Raw genomic sequence first — 20037 nt, forward strand, 5'->3', positions numbered from 1 at the left:
ACTTACTAAAATATATGAATTAATCCACTGAATTGTGTCAAGATCTCGGTGGAGTTCGTGATTTGATTTGTTTTCAACAAGAAATATTGCAAATATATACATATTCTTATTTATTTACACACATGCATACCCCCCCCCACACACACACACATATATACGTATGTGTATGTGTGTATTTCAACATATGTGTGTGTGAGACAGAGAGAGAAAGAGAGAGTCTGTGTCTGTATGTGTCTGTATGTGTCTGTGTATATATATATATATATACATATATATGTATATATATACATACATACATTTATATACGTATACACTAATTTACATACATTCACACACACACACACACACACACACACACACATCTGAAAACAATGCACATGCATGTATATATTTATATATACATATATTCACCCACAGATACACACATACATGCACATATACAAACACATGCATTAATCTGTATCTGTATGTGTGTATGTGTTATGGGTTAGCAATTGTAAATCAATTACAGCTTCTTGTTTCCTCCCAGTAAAGAGCACATCCGCTACAACAATTTCTTATCTTTGAAATACACTAAAATAGCAAGAGTTGTCTAATTCTCACAACGAACTCCTTGAAAGCCAACAACGGAGCCTGATTTCAAGTTGCAAATCCTTAAGAGTTCATAAAATTCACCACCTGCATCACGGGTCGGAAACGGTGACATTTGCTGTGTTGCATTCTTGTTAGAATGTGGCATTTATTTACATTTGATACTCTTCTCTGTGTGTGTGTGTGAGTGCTTGCTTGCTTGTGTAGGTATGAATACATGTGTGTGTATATATATATATATATATATATATATATATATATATATATATATATATATATAGGTATCTACCTACTATACACATATCGATACATGCATATGTACACACATACGTAAATACATATATACATACATGTATACATACAAATAAAATATCAGCCATATGTCGACTACATCCCTAACCATGTATCATCCTCTCCAAAGATATTGACAAAAACCCTGGTTCAGAAAGTAAGGCAGTGTTGTTGGATAGTAAAATCTGAAAGTGTTACAGCTGGACAGTAAAGTATGAAAGTGTTACTAAGCAGGAAAATATGGAAAAAAAAAAAGGTAGTAACTTAAATGTCTGAAAACATTGCAAAAGTGCAAACGTGATTCGAACCCTCGATTCTTAGTCATGTATAACCAACATAATTCCTGTCAACTAGATGAAGCCCTCCTTAACCATTTACCTGCCAGAAATAGCCGTGAAACTGCCGTCATATTTCATCCTATCATTTCAAAATACGAAGAACACATTGGATAATGTAATTTCAAATATACTCTTTTGTCATTTAAACAAGAGACTCCATGACACGATCTCGCTCCACTGAAAAGCTTTTAATCGTAGATCAAGATTTCATTTAAGCTTCAGATTTGACATGAGATTATATTCTAAATAGAATGCTAAATCCTTTACCCAGGTAGAGTTCTTATGGCCAAATTCTCACAGAAATTTCCAGTTGCCATTCTAATACTTCAAATCAAATTTCGGTACAGATCTTCTTTCGGGATAACCATAACATAGACCTACCACGATCAGGAGTGGCCTAGGGTTAAACAACAACAACAACAACAACAACTTCTCCCTAACGGTGATAGTATCGGTACTCTACTTTGCAAAGTTCAGCGTCCGAGTTTATTCTATTGATCTATATTCCTTCATAGATGTACTGCTATCATGTCTTGAAGCCATTCTTGTGTGTGTCTATAGCAACCAACTGACAGTTCTTGACGAGGTCACATCCTCTCTTACAATAAAACTAAATCCTGTAACGCCATTAACATTGAAGAAGAAGGGTGGGTGGGTGAGAGAAAGAGAGAGGGTATGAAGGAGAAGGAGAAGGAGGCAGGGAAGTTTAGAAAGATTAAGTAACACACAAGAAACAAAGGAAGACATAAAAGGAAGCAAAAGAAAAGCTCAACAGATTACTGTGACGTGTGTGTTAGTCGAGTTGTTCTGACAGAAAGAGAGGGAGAGAGAGGCACGTATGGATGAAAGTCAAGACCACCACACGATAAAGAATATAGATTTAATCAGCCGCTCCTCCTCTCCAAATTAAAAGACAAGCAATTTTCTCTCATATTCTTTCTATCCATTCCTCTCACCATCTCCCCTTCTCTCCATCCCCCCTTCTCTCTCTCCATTATCTACACGTCCCCCACTTTTTCTTCGTTTCGTTGATAATAATAATAATTTTAGCCCTAGACTTGCCCTAGACTTGATCCAAACCACTACAAGTTGTGACGACACGACCAGGCAGCGAAAGTGCTACACTGGAAACTGTGCGAAAAGTAGAGGCTAGAGAGAGACAAGACGTGTTATGAGAACAAACCGCAGAGAGTGGCAAAGTCGGAGGCTAGCAAAATCCTGTGGGATTTCCCAATCCAAACAGATCAGTAACTAGATCATAACAGACCGGAAGTAGTGGTGGTGGGCAAGGTGCACCACAGATGCTATAAAGCTGACGTTGCATGACCCTTTGACCCCCGAATAGTCAAGAAGGGAGGTGAAAAGATAGACACAATCCTCTTAAGTACGAAATAGCCCGGCTATGGAAAACGAAGGTGAATATAGTGCCAATTATTGTTGGGATCTTGGGAACAATATCAGATGGAATCAGAGGAATATAAAGGAAATTGGAATAGAGTGCCCAGTAGAACTGTTACAAAAGGGTTGTCTTCTTGGTATAGCCAGAATAATCAGGAAAGTATTAGATTGCTGAAAAGAACGAATAGCATGGTACCGTGGACTGCAGATAGCAATCCCGTTACGCATGCAAGACTGCAGGAGTTCCAACAAAACCTGTGATAAAGAGAAAATAATAATGATGATGATAATAATAATAATAATAATAATAATAATGTGGCCTGGATTGACTATCGCAAAGCTTGTGATATGATTCCACATTCGTGGATCATCGAGTGCTTCGATCTGTTTGGAATTGCGAGGAATGTAACGTGTTTCTTGAAGAGAAGAATGGTGGGATGGAAAATAGAACTGACATCTTACAGAAAAAGCTTGGGCACCCTGGGTATCAGAAGAGGGATTTTCCAGGGTGGCAGCTTATCTCCGTTGCTTTGTCCTCCGCAAGATACACTGGCATTGGTACTAAGGAAAATGAAGCGGGGGTAACAACTAATGGAAAAATCCCAAACAATCGACCACCTCCTCTTCATGGATGATTTGAAACTGTATGGCAAGGATGAGACACAAGTGAGTTCCTTGGTGAACACGGTCCACTGTTTTAGTGCCGATATTAGAATGGAATTTGGACTCAAGAAGTGCGGAATAATCTACCTAAAAACAGGCATGGTACAGTCCCGAGCAGGGATAGAACTACCGAATAGAGACTTGATTAAGCAAATTGGAACGGAAGGATACAAATACCTTGGTGTACTAGAGTACAACGAGATAATAGGAAAAGAAAGGGAAACTGAAGATGGACTATTTCCGAAGATTGAGGTTGGTACTGCGCTCAAAACTGAGTGAATTGAATAAAATCCAAGCAGTTAATACATGGGCGATAGCATCACTTCGGTATGGAGCGGGAATTATAAAATGGATACCAAGACGATAAAAATGTGGACAAAACACGGAGCCTTCCACCCTAAGAGTATCACCGATAGGCTGTACTTGACCAGAAGGGAGAAGTTTGATCAGTTTCCAGGACTTATCAAAGCAGAGAAAAGCCTAAAGTGGTATATAAAAAAATGCCGTGGAGCCACTGTTGAAGCACAAAGAAGGCCATCGTCATTAAAACTGAAAATTGTGTAACTGAAGAAAAATTTAAACAAAAAGTATGGAAGGAAAAAAATATTTACAGACAGTTTGCAAGAGATGTGAACGCCAGGACAGATACAGAGGAGCGGTGGCTGTGGATGAGGAAGAGTGACCTGAAGATAGAGACAGAAGCTCTTTATCAGTGAGATGTTTTGTCGTATGCGCAGACCAGGAACAAACGTTAAGGACCAACTATATGAAGTGCAGAATTGACAACATAACCGATAGCGACATTTGCATAATGTGTTGTGAAAGGGATGAAATGGTATGGCAGCTCGTTAGTGAATGCCCGGAATTAGCACAAGGCGAATACAAACGAAGCCCTGACAATGTGGCAAGAACGATCCATTGGAAGCTTTGTCGAAATCACGGACTACAAAGAGCAAAGACATGGTCTGAGCAAACCTCAGAAGTAGTAACCGAGAATGAGAACTGCAAAATCCTGTGGGATGTCATGATCCTGTGCAATCACCTGACCAGGCATCGGAAACCGGACATTGCTGTGGTGAATAAAAGAGAAAGAACATGTATGACAATCGACATAGCATTCCCCGGTGACAACAGGATCAATGTGAAAGAAGAAGTAAAAATAAACAACTATGACGATTTACAGTGAGAAATACGAAGGCGGTGGCCAATAAAGAGAGTAGACGTGATACCAAAAGTGAGCACCAATTACTTTTGGCAGTATCAGCACTCAACTACCAAAATGGTTGGAAAAGATTGGTGCAAGTGTGAAGGTAGAACACCTACAAGAATCAGCATTGCTTGGAACTGCAGGAATTCTTCGCAGGGTTCTTGAAGCATGACCAGTAAAACAAGTGTCATCTTAGTCTGCTGGCTCTAGACAGCTGACACTTTCTATTATACCCAGCAAAATAAGGTGTGAGTTTTCATGTAATAATAAAAATAATAATAATAACTATAATAATAATGACACTAACGTTCTGAACAGACGGATGGAGGAAATGGACATAAACCCAGTTTAGTACAGCTGCAGAAAGTAGTGTTATTAGAAACAGCTAAGATACTTAGGAGGGTTCTTAGCATCTAAGGTGACTTGCTGTAACCCAATGTTAGGATTCTTTCCTTTTTCAGCAGTCTAATCTGTTGAGTGTATATGAAAATAATAATAGTGATAATAACATCTCCAGAAAACTGTGCTATTAGGGACAGCTAGGATGCTTAGGTGGGTTCTTCGTAGCTAAGGTTACTTATTGTTGCCCAATGTTAGGAATTTTTCTTTTCCAATAGTTTAATCGGTTGTGTGTAAATGAAACAATAATTTTTTTTTTTTATAGTTTCAGCTTAGAGCTGCGGCCATGCTGATGCACCGCCGTGGAAAAAAGTGTGCGATGCTTACAGCACCTAGGTTTCCCAAGCGGTCACCCATTTAAGTACTCACTAGGCTCGACGTTGCTTAACTTCGGTGATCGGACGAGAACCGGTGCTCTCAGCGTGATATGGCCGTAAGAGCGTATGAAACCCAGGGCTAAAACTACTGCCTTAGATATTATGACTGATAAATGGCAAGAAAAACCTCTGAATGACAAATACCCAAAGAGAGCGAATAATGCCGACGCTGACAAAGCCCTTACCCGTCAGTGGTTAATGGCGTCTGGCTTGAAATCAGAAACAGAAGGGTTTATCACAGCTGCCCAAGATCAATGCCTACCTACAAAGAACTACCAGGCCAACATATTAAAGAATGGCAGCTCCCCATTATGTCGTATATGCCAACAACAGAATGAGACCATCGATCATGTTGTCTCCATGTGCAGTCTGCTTGCGCCTACAGAGTATCTCAACAGGCATGATAGAGCTGCACAATATATTCACTGGGTAATTTGCAAAAACCTGGACTTGCCCCATGATAAAAACTGGTGGGAACACAAACCACCCCCAGTACTTGAAAATGATCACATCGCACTCCTCTGGAACTTCACCATTCAAACTGACAGAAAGATAGATGCAAATAGGCCAGACATCATATTGAAAAACTTTAGACAAAAATCATGCCTCCCCATTGATATGACTGTCTCAGTTGATATAAACGTATCAGTCAAGACCTACCAAAAACTGAGCAAATATAAAGATCTTGAGATAGAAATTGGCAAAATGTGGAACCTGAAAACTATAAAAATAGCTGTAGTCAAAGGTGCCCTAGTAATGATAGCAAAAGGGGATGATTGCTACCTAGCTCAGATACTAGGGAACCCAAAAATGGCAGAAATTCAAAAGATAGTGCTCGTGGGAACTGCCCATATCCTACGTAAAATGCTGTCTATGTAATCCCAAATTTTAAAACAAACTCATAATTTTCTTATGATTTCTTAAACATTCTCTAGAACAATACTATGTGCAAAACCAAATATATGGCACCCTAGGCATAATACCAACATGAACTTCTAACTTGTTGTCTCTTGAGGTATCTGGGCGAGACTTGGAGCCAACTTGTATAAATATAAAATATAATAATAATAATAACAATAACACCTGCTTGTTGATAGACATTGGTGTCCCTTCTGACCAAAACACTGCCCAAAAAGAAGTGGAGAAATTGTCAAAGTACAAAGACCTCAAAACTGAAGCATTGAAGATATGAGGCATGGCGGTGAAAACAAGACCAGTAATAACTGGAGCAGTGGATATGATAAAATACATATGAACAAAAACGTAGAAGATCTACCTGGACCTTCAACACTACACACTCACCAAAAACTAGCCCAGCTGGGAACAGCCCGCATCCTACGCAAGACAGTTCAATAATACAACCCAAACAAAATAAGGATGGGAGGAGGAGGAAAAGAAATGTTTCTAATTTAGGCACAATGCCAGCAATTTTTAAGGAGATCTGGTTAGTCGATACTTTGGACATGAATACTTGATTGGAACTTTATTTTATCGACTTCGGAGGGATGAAGGCAAAATTGATCTCGGTGGGACTACAACTCAGAATGTAAAGAACTGGACGAAATACCACAAGGCATTTTCCAACTCTCTAACCAGCGTTTCACTTGATTTATTCTGTTTTTCTTTGTGTTTGTTGTTGTTATTGCTGTCCCTGCTGCTACTGCTGTTGGTGTTGCAGTCGATTGGGTATATTCCAAAACTTAATCATTTCAGTTGACCCTTAAAGATAAAGTCTATGTAGCCAGAGATCGAACTCAGAACGTAGAGACGTCAATAAATACTCCAAAATATTACATCCGTTGCTCCACCGATTCTATCATTCACCCAGTTCAAAAAAAAAAAAAAAGCTTTCTAATATTAGTATAATGTCATACAATTGGGGCGGAGGCACATTTGGATAAGTCTACTCAAGTATTCGACTGAATGCCTACCATATTGACCCAATATGTTATTGGTGCTCACCACACCTATCTGATTCGAACGTATCGATCTCACTGTGATTAGTATTAATTGTTTTGAATAGATAACTGATGCTATTATTTTTATTGATGCAATATGTGACTAGAATGACATTGGTTCTGAGCTCACTGATCGTAGCAGACAAAGAATACCTCAGATTTATTGATTGCTGTAGAATTTAGCAGAAACAGCAACCGCCACAGCAGCAGTAGTTTCACATCTGCCTCTCGTCCCCCATCCTTACAATTCATTAAAAAAACATCATCAGCTGTTGTAGTTTCCTGTCTCCCTGCCATTTTCCTATTTATAAGATTAAAGCAAATATATTCAGTTAATATTCCGAACCTATGTTTATTATTATTATTTTTGTTAAATATAAAAAAAGGGAAACGTGTATCTCTTTCATTCTGTAGAAAACTTTGTATTCTGCTGCGATCATCTTGATAAAATAACTTCCTACATTTCCTTTTATTCTGAACAACTTCATTCCTTTATTCTGTTAATCATTTTCACTTGACGTATCTGACTAAACTTGCAGTTTCTATCCTGGCTTCAATTCATGAATCCCAAATGTTACTGCAAGATTTTTACCTGCTTCTACGTGATTCTTCCATTTTTCTTCTCTTGTGTAGCAAACAAATACAAGCAGCGGGAAATGTATCAATTCGCTTGATTTAACACCCAGCAGTATTTGTATCAATCCTCTTGATTTAACTGTAAAAATAAACGAGGAATATTATAAAGGCTTTTCACCTGAAATCGCTAATGTTTTAGGTCAGGTAATTGTTAGTTCGGTGTTATTTTACATAAAATGGCGGAAATTGGAAGCGATTAAGCAATGGCTGCAAGGAGAAGGAGAGAGTGAGAAGGAAGGAGCTGAATAGCAAAATGAGGGTTAGGAGGAGGATGGTATAAACAGCGAATAACTGAGTTGATTTATTTTGTAAGAAAAGGTTGGAAGAACTAGACAGGTGAAAACAAAACAATAATTTAAGTAAAAATAGAGAAGGAAAAGAGACAAAATAAGGAAGAATGAATTGATGAGTGAATAAATGGAAAACAAAAGGACAGGAAGAACGAAAAAAGAATGTAAGAAAGTAATAATCGAAAAAAATATAGGGGAGAAGGAAGAGACGAAAGAATAAATGAAAATTAAAAAGAATGGAAACAAACAAAGAAAGAACGTGCTCAAAAATAAGAAGAGAACAGCATCAAGACTATCCAAGACAACTAATTCAATCCAAAATAATATCAAAATTGGTTATCAGTCTAAATATTCCAATGGTAGACTTTCCGTCCAAGGTACAGAATTCTGGTTAGAAACCAAGGATAAGAAAAGAACAAATCTTTCTATCATTTTATGAGAAACTTACGGCCATGAAGTGCCAGTCTACTGAATTCTGGCTATATTAAAGAAGAGGAAAAAATCAGCTACCAATCCTTAGATTGGTAAGATGCTGGAGATTTTCATCCATCTCAAGCAATTTTTCAGCTGTAACCCAAAAAGAAAGGCACAGAGTGAACAACTGACACAGAAAAAAGTTTAAAACAATGAACAACAATTTGTTTGGAGGTGGGGTCCAATTGTAGAATCCGGCAATAAGAAAAGAAATTAGATTCATAGCAGGATAACAATTTCAAAAGGGTATAATGTTTGTCGGTACTGTCATCAGGAAGGAACCAATTTATGGATATAGGAGAGCTTGAGGTTAAACGAAATGTATAATTAAGGTAAAATGCCAACTGGGTAGATCCATTAGACAATTAATCAATAGGATATACTCATGCAGGAAAATCCTGTGACACGACTGCAAGGTATACAAAAGAAATCAACAGGTAAATGGTAGACTAGAGGTGTAGCGTTCAGCAATAGATACACGAAAAGATAATGTAGGAACACTGGCACAACTTATTTAGGAGAACCGACCTGTAGCTTATGTAGAAGCATATAACACTGGCATGAGTAACAATGAATAGGAACCACCGTCGGTATTCTAACAACCCACTGCAGAGAAACGACAACACGAAAATAAAAATCCTTTCCATGTGCTTGCAACATCTAGCGGTTTGGTAAGTTACAGAGTCAATGCATATAAGAGCCGAACACACCCACTCAATAGAAAGTTTATAACAGACTGACGGCTTTATCCAACATTGGATCTGGTAATATCTATTTCCCTCACCATGCATTATAATCAAACCATTCTTTCTGTTTTGATTCTACTAATGGATATTACCGATTTTCTTCTCTTGTTTAGGGATCTACCAAACGAATATCTATTTTAATTGGATTGTTAATTGGATTCCGCCTCTATCTCTTGATAAAATGAACTACAATAATGTAATCGATGAGTAATGTTCCTGTTTAACAGCTTCTTCTTTGATTATGGAATCCTCACTCGGTACAATGTTCTAGTAGCTTGGATACTCTAGAAACAGCTGTTAGGTACACCGTTTTGTTAATATATAACTAAATTAAATGTCATTGTCAAGTCCTGCCAAACGCTTGCCTTTTCATTCCTGCTTATATATATAATATATAAACGAATGAGCGTGAAAGGGCTGATAGAAAGAAAGAATAGTCGTACAGAATTTAGATAAATATATACTTACATATAAAAGTTCAAAGTGTACGTACGCCGGAAGATGAACAAACACAAAAAACAACAACGCGAGCACGTGGTACATGTAAAGTATTAGCAGACGCTCATGGAAGGAAAGAAAGATGGTTTAATGTTTCGAGCAAAGCTCTTCTTCAGAAACAGAGGAAAGTCCAATAGAAAGGAAGACGGAGGAAGAAAATCGCCAACGATTCACATGTAGTTATATATACATACATATATATACATTTATAAATATATAAATGAATAGGTGCATGTTTATACAAGTGTGTATGTATGCACATGTATGTGTGCATATATATGTTTGCAGGTATGTGTGAGTAAATACAGGATGTCCCAAAATTCACAGATGGGTTTCAATTTTTAATAACTTCCATAACTTTACAAATAAATGCATGAAATTTTGGTACAATATTAAAGGACATAATGGAAATTAATAGGCACGAGTCACATTTTGCAACACTCCTACATCACGTTTGAAAAAGGACATCGCTTGAATGGCAGTCATTTCCGGTTTCGCACGCTCGTGCTCTTTCCAAAACTTGCACCATAACACCCTCGAGAGTTTTAGACTCAAATACTCTGATTTCTCTATTGATGTTCTCCTTCAGTTGCCCCAGGGTTTCTGGTTTGTTGACGTAAACCCCTCTCTTTCAGTTGTCCTTACAATAAAAAAGTTGGGCTAGTCAAACCTGGAGAACGTGAATGTCAGTTGACATTGCCGTAGCGGGAGATTAGTCTCTCTCCAAAGCACTGCCGTAGCAACTGCATTGTTTCTCTTGCGGTATGAGCAGTTGCCTTATCTTGCTGGAACCATGTGTGAAGTCTACTTTGAATGGCCTTCACATTCCTCAGACTTGATCTGCCCGAAGACACTGGTGCAACTGAAGGAGAACATCAATAGAGAAATCAGAGAAGTGGAGTCTGAAACTCTTGAGGGTGTTATGGTGCAAGTTTTGGAAAGAGCACGGGCTTGTGAAGTCGAAAATGACTGCCATTTAAGTGATATCATTTTTCAAACGTGATGTTGTGGTGTTGCAAAATGTGACTTGTGCATATTAATTTCCATTATGTATTTATTTGTAAAGTTATGGAAGTTATTAACAATTGAATCTCATCAGTGACTTTTGGGATAACCTGTAAAGGCGAACCAGTAACACATTCATTAAAGTGGTGGTTCGAATGCGTTGCTTATATTTGTTCAAACTTTGAAAGATCGGAGTTCTAAACCTGCTGAAGTCCACTCGTCTTTTATACGATCACTTACCACCATAGTGTTCCTGCGCACGCGTCTCTCTCGCTCTCGTAGTATGGATGTTCTACCAGTTGGTAGAGATAAGATTGTTGTCCTTGTCTATACTCGTCTACATAAGAAACCTAAAACCATTATCAAAAGCATGTTACATGCTGATATAAAGCCATAATCGATTACATGTGATAGCCGCAGTTAAGTAGTTAGATGCATTTTTATGGATATTTATTCCTTTGTTATAAATTACATGCATATATATATATATATCTATATACCTACGTACATATACATATAATATTTATACTCTTATATATGTGTGTATATGTATACACATATGTATACAGATGGATACATTATACATTTGTATGTATGTATGTATACGAATGTGTATTTATATGGTAGTGGCAGGTACGTATGGATTTGTATTTGCAAGATAAATATAGAAAAGCAGAACCTTAATTAAGAAACAGATAGTAAAACCATTTGTTGCTAAACGTCGATTATGAATGGCTGGAAAGAGAGAAACAAAAATCAAGCGACAAATCAGCAATCATTTAACGGAATAGAATGACAAAGTTGAAAGCTTAGGAAGTATATGTATACAGGTGTGTAGATATGTGTTTGTGGGGGGGCACGCACAGGTAATGAAATTTAAGTTAAAACCACAGAAACAACAATTCACAAAGCTATCAAATCTCGCACACAACATTGGTATAGACACTCGCCCCCTTATACAAATAGAACCACAGGAATGCCACCCCATTTAGAATTATATACAAAGAATTTGTGGATTATAAATACCCAAACATGAAAATAGACAATTATATATTGAAGAAGTGGCACAGAGTCCGGTGTAAGTTTATACTTACATGGAATAAATGCAGGAGAAGCGCGTCATTGATAAGATTACAGCATGTGACGAAAACTCTGTCATAGCAACAAATTAATCACCTTATTAGATGAAACGGATTCCTTCGGCTGCCACGCACTACAATTTTCTTCCACCTCACCTTAGTCCGCTTTTCTTTGTTTATCCTTCTCTCTCTCTCTCTCTCTCTCTCTCTCTCTCTCTCTCTCTCTCTCTCTCTCTCTCTCTCTCTCTCTCTCTCTCTCTCTCTCTCTCTCTCTCTCTCTCTCTCTCTCTTCTAACTACATCCTGTATACATATGCTAGCTCATATTATCTTGTATGCCCAATCAGTTGAAACCAATTACCTGAAACACGCATACATTATATGATAAAATTCTTGTTACATTTCCTATGTTAATTTATGTGTGAATGCGTGTGTGTGTATATATACATAGATAGATAGATAGTGCTAAAAAATTACCACAGAATGAATTTAATCCAACAAACACACACCATCATAAAAAGCAAGAGACAACCGAAATCCATGAAAAGTTTCCTAACACAAGCCCAAATACGTTCAACAACACAGAAGTTGTCAGTAAAAAAATGCGGAAGACCCAACTGTTGGATATGCGTCAATTTAATTTCACAGTGAAAAGCAACTTCACATGTGCTTCGGAAAACCTGATATACGCACTAACGTGCTCTGGGTGTCAAGAGTAATGCATAGGCCAAACAAAAAACAGTCTACATTATATGATGGTTCTGCACAGATCCCAGATCAAAATTCCCCAAAACAGAAAAATAGCATTCAGCCAACACATCGACATTTACGCCAATGACAAAGATTCAAGCTTCAGAACTTTCTCCCTCTACCAATTCAGGGACGATACAACCTGTAGCCAACGAATTAGTAAAGAGACTCTCTTTATTACAAAATACAGACCCCTTTTGAACACATCTACAACAAACGACATATCCACCACGGCCTTAGAATAACACAAACACACACACAAATATTAAAAATGATACACTCAAGAGATTCCCAAGAATTCATTAAAAAACAATCCCAATCACTACTATAATCCATAACAAGCCACTTTTAGGTCATTTGACCATTTAACACCCTACTACTAACATACTACCTACATTCCTTCTTATTCTCCCTTCTCTTTCTCCTTCTTTGTCTTCTTCCTCTCCGCCACCTCCTTCCTAACTTTACCACTATTGCTGTTTAGAATAACACCTACGCAAATTTTATAAACAAAACATTCAAAAAAGATGTCTCAAGAATTCAATCACTACTACCACCCACAACGGGTCACTTTCAGGGCACTTGACCATTTAACATACTACTATCATGGTACGCCCGCATTCTTCTTCGTCTTCTTCTCTGCCAAGAATTCACAACGACCTCGAACCCACAGGAGTAAACAAGAGAGACAGAGTCAGGGAGAAACAAGAAAAATGCCCCTTGTATTTGAATACTATGCAAATATTCTTTTAAAACACATTTCTTTTAAAATTTAATTGCTTTTCATACTTACAGTTGAGAAAGTCTCACAGAAACCGGTACTGAAATGGTTTTTATAAAATTATTTTAGCATTTCCTACCTTGACTTTTTTTTCCATATATATCAACTCGTGTGTTCCTTTTCAACCTTCTACACACACACACACACACACGTATATATATATATGATTGGAAATCGCCTCAATATACCACGACGTCTAAAAAACTTTTGAACTTTTCCACTTTTGTAAACCTCCTTTATTTCTCCTTGTCTCCGTATTCTTTCTGTTGAAGAGCGTAGCTCGAAACGTTAAAGACTTTCCGTATTCCCGAGCGTCATACTAATACATCCTTTTGTTGTTTACACCACCTGTCCTCGTCTGTTGTTTTTTCGTACATTCTCCCATATATATATATATATATATATATATATATACACACACATACACACACACTTGAAGAAAGTTTATTATTTTACCGGTTTCAAAGTTCCCGATTTTCAGAAGTAGTGTAATATGGAGAGTCTGCGGCTTATACCAAACTGCTCTGGACTATGTTTGTAGTGGATATTTAGTACACATGGTTTGTATGACTGTTCTTCATATATGATAGACAATGCTGCCTGTGAAATGAAGTTGGCTGTCGGAAGTTATGCTTGGTTGTTTTTCGCCTCTTTCTTTTGTCTGAAGGTTTTTAGAATAATCTTATATTAAGGTTGGATAACTTTGGATGTTTACTGTCCTATTCACTCCGGCAAATATATTTGGGGAATGTCCCAAACGTTCGTTTTTTTAAAATTTCTTATAGTAAAGTGTTTATGAAAATGTATACATGCACATGATATGTTATTGAAATAACAAAGGAAGTCTCCAAAATTTATTTTTCTGTTTATATACACCCTAATGTTATAACCGGAGATATATAAAAAGTGACGAATATAGAGCGCTCAAGATTCCGCATTATCATACTCTTTCATTTACATTTTATGCAAAATTCTATGATCCGAGTACTTTTGTAAACAACTTAAGCGATATATTTATTATCAGCGTGTCTATATACTCTGGGGTGTATTAAACAGTAAAATTCTCCAACGCCTCTCTTTGCTATTTAAAAAGGTAACATATATCTATACATTTTCTATGAATAATTAATTACCAGAAACACATTGGAGACCGAAATGACTATAGAGAATATCGTGTGGCTATTGCAATATATATATATATATATATATATATATATATATATATATATATATATAGCTTAATTTTATTTCCAAGAGTAGATATGTATATGTCTTAGAATATACTTATATCACAGTATATTTCTTAAAATCCAATTTTCTTTACTTTATTGAGCTCTCTACTAAACACTTTTAACAAGAAAAATATGTTTGTAGCAATTACAAGTTTACTTCATCCTACAATTACTTGAGTAACTCATTTCCGTAGGTTGATTTTAAATTTAAATTCGTTTTTTTTTTTTTTTCATGCTAATCTGATTTTTACTTAGAAATCTGGTCTTCACATATCGACTCTTTTACTTATGTCTTCGGTTTTAACACTAAGGTGTGTATATAAGCAACAAAATTCTTTTACGGGGAGAGAAGGATGTTTTAAAGAGTCAAATTGTGAATGAAATCGAATGGGATAAAAGATAGTTTTAATAGCGATGGCGGAAGATAACAACCACGTTCAGCCGATTTGAAATTTAAGTGCTTTAATGAGCATATGGGTGGTGATTTGAGCAGATTTTCATGGAGAATAGCTGTCCATTAACCCTACCTTTGAAACGTATAAAAACAAATTTAGAAATTTTATAGTCGTGTGGCTCTTTAAAATTTCCCCATATTTTAAAGCAGAGCACTTCGGTATAAATTACGCTTTACTTTCAGTTTTTTAGATGTCACAGATCATTAGATTTGCTATTTTAGCACCTGTTCTCTGTGTATGAGCATGTATGTATGTACATAGTTATCTATCTATCTATATATATATATATATATATATATATATATATATATAAACATTTGTACACGTATACATGTTATGTATACATTTATACACATGTACAAGCATACATGTTAGGTATACATATACATGTTAACACACACAAAAGTATATGCAGTTGTTATCGTATCTACAATTATATGTTTGTGTGTGTGTGTATGTATGTATGTACAGAGATAAATATTATATATATATATATATATATATATATATATATTCAAGGATTGGACAAAATAATGGAAAGACCTAGCATCATAATTTTGAAATATCTATAAAACCGTCAAAAGCTTGTTTATTTTTGTTGTTTTTTTTTTATTTATTATTAGTGTTGCTTGATACGGTTTGCTAAAATTACTGTTTCTTTTCAGATATCATCAGTAAAAGGTAATTAAAATTCATTAAAATGACAGATCTATCGGACTTTCAAAGAGGTCAAATTGCTGGTGCTCGTATGGCAGGCGCTAGCGTCGCGAAAACAGCCCAAATGTTTGGTGTATCAAGAAGTACTGTCTCGAAAGTAAAGACAGGCTTTGAGAAAGAGGGTAAACCTCCTCGTCGAAATAAGACTTCAGAAGAAAACCAAAACTTTCAGATAGGGGCCGTCGGACTCTTACGCGAATTGTTAGAAAGGATCACAAAAGTACAGCTCCAGAATTACTGCAGAGCTTAGTGACCACCTCGAAGACCCAGTTTCCACAAAGAATGTTCGCCGAGAGCTGCACAAAGCCCGATTTCACGGGAGAGCTGCAATCAGAAAACCACTACTTTCAAAAACAATGCACCGTTTAGAGTGGAGTAAAAACCTACGGAATTGGTCCCTAGAGCAGTGGAAGAATGTTATTTTCTTGGACGAGTCATCCTTTACCTTATTTCCGACCACCGGTCGAATATACGTGTGGAGACACCAAAAAGAAGCATTTGGCCCAGACTGCCTTCTTCCAACTGTTAAACATGGAGGAGGATCTGTGATGATCGGGGGTGGGGGGGCTATATCTTGGAAATCCACCGGCCCAGTGGTTTCCCTTCATGGTAGAATTAATAGTCAAGACTATTTAAACATTTTATCTGATCAATTTCATTCTATGGTTGCGGAACTGTTTCCAAAGGGAAACACAATCTTTCAAGATCATAATGCACCAATTCACACAGCTGAAGTTGTTACTGAATGGCACGAGGAACATTCTGGTGAAGTTGAACATCTTATCTGGCCACCAAAGTCCCCAGATCTCAATATTATTGAAAATTTATGGTGCATTTTAGAAAAACAAGTAAAGAATCGATATCCTCCACCATCATCACTACAAGAACTGGAGACTACTTTAGCTGAAGAATGGACAAAAATTCCTTTGGAAACAATTCAAACTTTGTACAAGTCCATACCTCGTAGAATTCAAGCTGTAATTACTGCCAAAATTCTTCATCAGTTATTCAACCAAAATGGTAATACAGAGTTTCGCACCAGATGAATTAGGGACTTTTTGTGTCTGCCTCCCGTCCGGTTGTACACGCAGCATACGTTATGTCGTTTGTCTATTTACCATACATTTTTTTCATTTATTAGGTAACGGAACGCAACGCACGCGATTGTATTAACACTAAGTTATATATATATATATATATATATATATATATATATATATATATATATATATATAATAAAAAAAATAAAGAAGGTGTTTGTATGATAGTGTATAGAGGAATATATTATTTAAAAGAGTTCCAACTCTGTTTTTTATGTTTTATTTATATTCTTATAAAATTAATGTGGGATATAGAATATGGAATATATAATATAAATAGTAAAATGAAATTAAGTATTGAATGTCTTATTGAATATATGAAATATTGAGTATTAAATATATATAAGGACTAGTATACTTTCCTGGTTAATAGCGGTCATCAAGGTCCCGTCTGACAGATGTATATATATAAGAGGTTTTGGTATTTAAAAGACCCAAAATGGCAGCTAAAATTATGTAAACGCCACGGAAGGTTCAATAATAGTATGCGTGAGGAGTCTAATGCGGGTCGTGTGTGAGCATGCATAATAAATGAAATAAAATGAGACAACAATGCCAAGGCAATGTCAAATCTCTCGGGACATTTGTGAAGAGAAAGGTAGTTTTACAGCTGTTTCAGGAATTATTTTGGAAAGGGAAAGATATAGGAAGAATAAATGAGAATAAGCGAATAAAAATAAAAATATATGTTGGGTGTTACAGCTGCAGTTCCATTATCCAAGGAAAGTACTGTGTAGGGCTATTGAAATGCAACTGTAACATCCAACATATTTTTATTCTCTTATTTCCCTTTATTCTTCCTATATCTCTCCCTTTCCAAGATAACTTCTTATATAATGAACTCCACTATTTCCTTCTATTTAGCTTTCTCATATCGTCTCTGATGATGGGATATACCCCATATCCCTGAAACAGCTGTAAGATTACCTTTCTCTTTATAAATGTCCTAGAAATTTCACACTGCCTTGGCTTTGTTGTCTCATTTTATTTAACACACACACACACACACACACACACACACACACACACACACACACACACACACACACACACACACACACACACACACACACACACACATATATATATATATATATATATATATATATATATATATATATATATACCAGAGTAAGCACATAAATGCAAAACAAGGTGGACAAAATAGTATTCGAATACCAAAGGTTACGTATGCTTGTAAGAATTTATATTTTGCATAATCTACATCTAGAATTCCCTTTTATAGATGCAGGATTATACAGGGATGACAGTCTTATAGCCACCCATAATTTAAACGGCCATGAGCTCGAGAAACTTAGGAAGAATTTGGTTAATTTCTGCCAAAGAATGGGCTAACGGATTACGATAGAAAGTACCTTAATAATGTAGATTTTTTTAGATATCAACTTAGATTTACAATTAGATAAATTTAAACCCTACCGTACGCCCAATGAAAAGCTATGTTATATTAGCAAAGAATCTAATCATCCATCCGTAATTCTTAAGAACCTAATTAGTAATGTAGGAAGGTAAACATCATTAATTTCTTCAGACGAGACAGCATTTCAAAATGCTGCGCCGTATTACAACAATGCATTAAGTAAAAGTGGATCCTCGGAGAAGATCCAGTATAGTCAAGTTAATTCTAATAATAATAGACCACGTAGAACTAGAACTAAGAAAGTTTTGTGGTTTAACCCCACATTTAATATTGCCGTAAAAACTAATATGGGTAGGGAATTCTCAAAATCTAGTTTCTAAGCATTTTCAATCTAACCATAAGTTCTATAGAATATTTAATAGGAGAACACTGAAGGTTAGCTATTCTTGTTGCAAAAGCTTTGCCTCTTTTATTAGCCAGCATAACATAAAAATTATTACAGACAACTACAGTGCCGAATCTAATCTGAGGAACTGCAACTTCAAAGATGAGACTTGTTGTCCGTTGGAAGGTAAATGTCTTGAAAAAGGAATTGTTTATAGAATCAAAGTGCAAGTAAATAGTTCACAAGAATATAAAACATGCACAGGAGTTTCGGAAAATTCATTCAAAACTCGATTCTATCGCCACCGAAATTCTTTCCGACACTCCGAGAATAGGACAGCGACTAGTCTTGCAAAACATGTCTAGGAATTAGAAGAGAATGGCACCCGTCCATTCAATGTCACCTGGGAGATTCTAGAAAATGCATCAGCATACAGAAATGGAGCTTATAAAAGACCTATGAAATGTAATCTTTGCCCCTCAGAAAATTCTTCATCCTGTTCCAGGATAAAAATGTTATGAACCAGAGACACGAGCTCTTAAATTCCTGCAGGAACACAGCGAAGTTTAAAATGTCAATCGACAAAATACCGTACGGGTAAAATGTTTTGACTTTCGGAAAATTTTGACTGCCGCATTTGAATTTGCCTTTACACATTATAGTTATTTTGCATTGCAATGCTGGGCATATTTCGACTTCACTTTTAAGAAAGCCTTTTTCGACTGTTTTACACATTTAAGCTTAAACTTCAACGAGATTTATTTTTATTGTTTACACACGTATTTAATTATGTTATATCAAATTAATGTGCAATTTCCTTATTTTAACATTTTAATATTAAATACACCAGACAGTTTTTTTTATTTGTTTGCGTATATACGTTATGATGTATATATTTATCTTGATGGGAAGATATGTCTCTATATATTTGTGTATGTATTGTAGGTATGTATATACATATATGTGTGTGTGTGTGTGTGTGTGTGTGTGTGTGTGTGTGTGTATCTATATACGTAAATATATATATATATGTATATATATATACGTAAATATATATATATATATATATATATATACGTAAAAATATATATATATATATATATATATACGTAAATATATATATATATATATATATATACGTAAATATATATATATATATATATATACGTAAATATATATATATATATATATATATACGTAAAAATATATATATATATATATATACGTAAATATATATATATATATATATATATATATATACGTAAAATATATATATATATATATATA

General features: G+C 35.8%; 1 protein-coding gene and 1 non-coding gene across 2 annotated transcripts in view; one reads left to right on the forward strand and one right to left on the reverse strand.

The window, feature by feature from the left end:
- LOC106874517 (uncharacterized) overlaps positions 1-20037 on the forward strand; it is a 392108-nt gene that overhangs the window by 338869 nt on the left and 33202 nt on the right. The window lies entirely within an intron of this gene.
- LOC128247751 (5S ribosomal RNA) lies at positions 5208-5326 on the reverse strand. Its single transcript, XR_008264100.1, has one exon. It is a non-coding gene; the product is annotated as a 5S ribosomal RNA (ribosomal RNA).

Source organism: Octopus bimaculoides, chromosome 4 (assembly GCF_046866305.1).
Source record: "Octopus bimaculoides isolate indiv1 chromosome 4, ASM4686630v1, whole genome shotgun sequence".
NCBI classification, from domain to species: domain Eukaryota; kingdom Metazoa; phylum Mollusca; class Cephalopoda; order Octopoda; family Octopodidae; genus Octopus; species Octopus bimaculoides.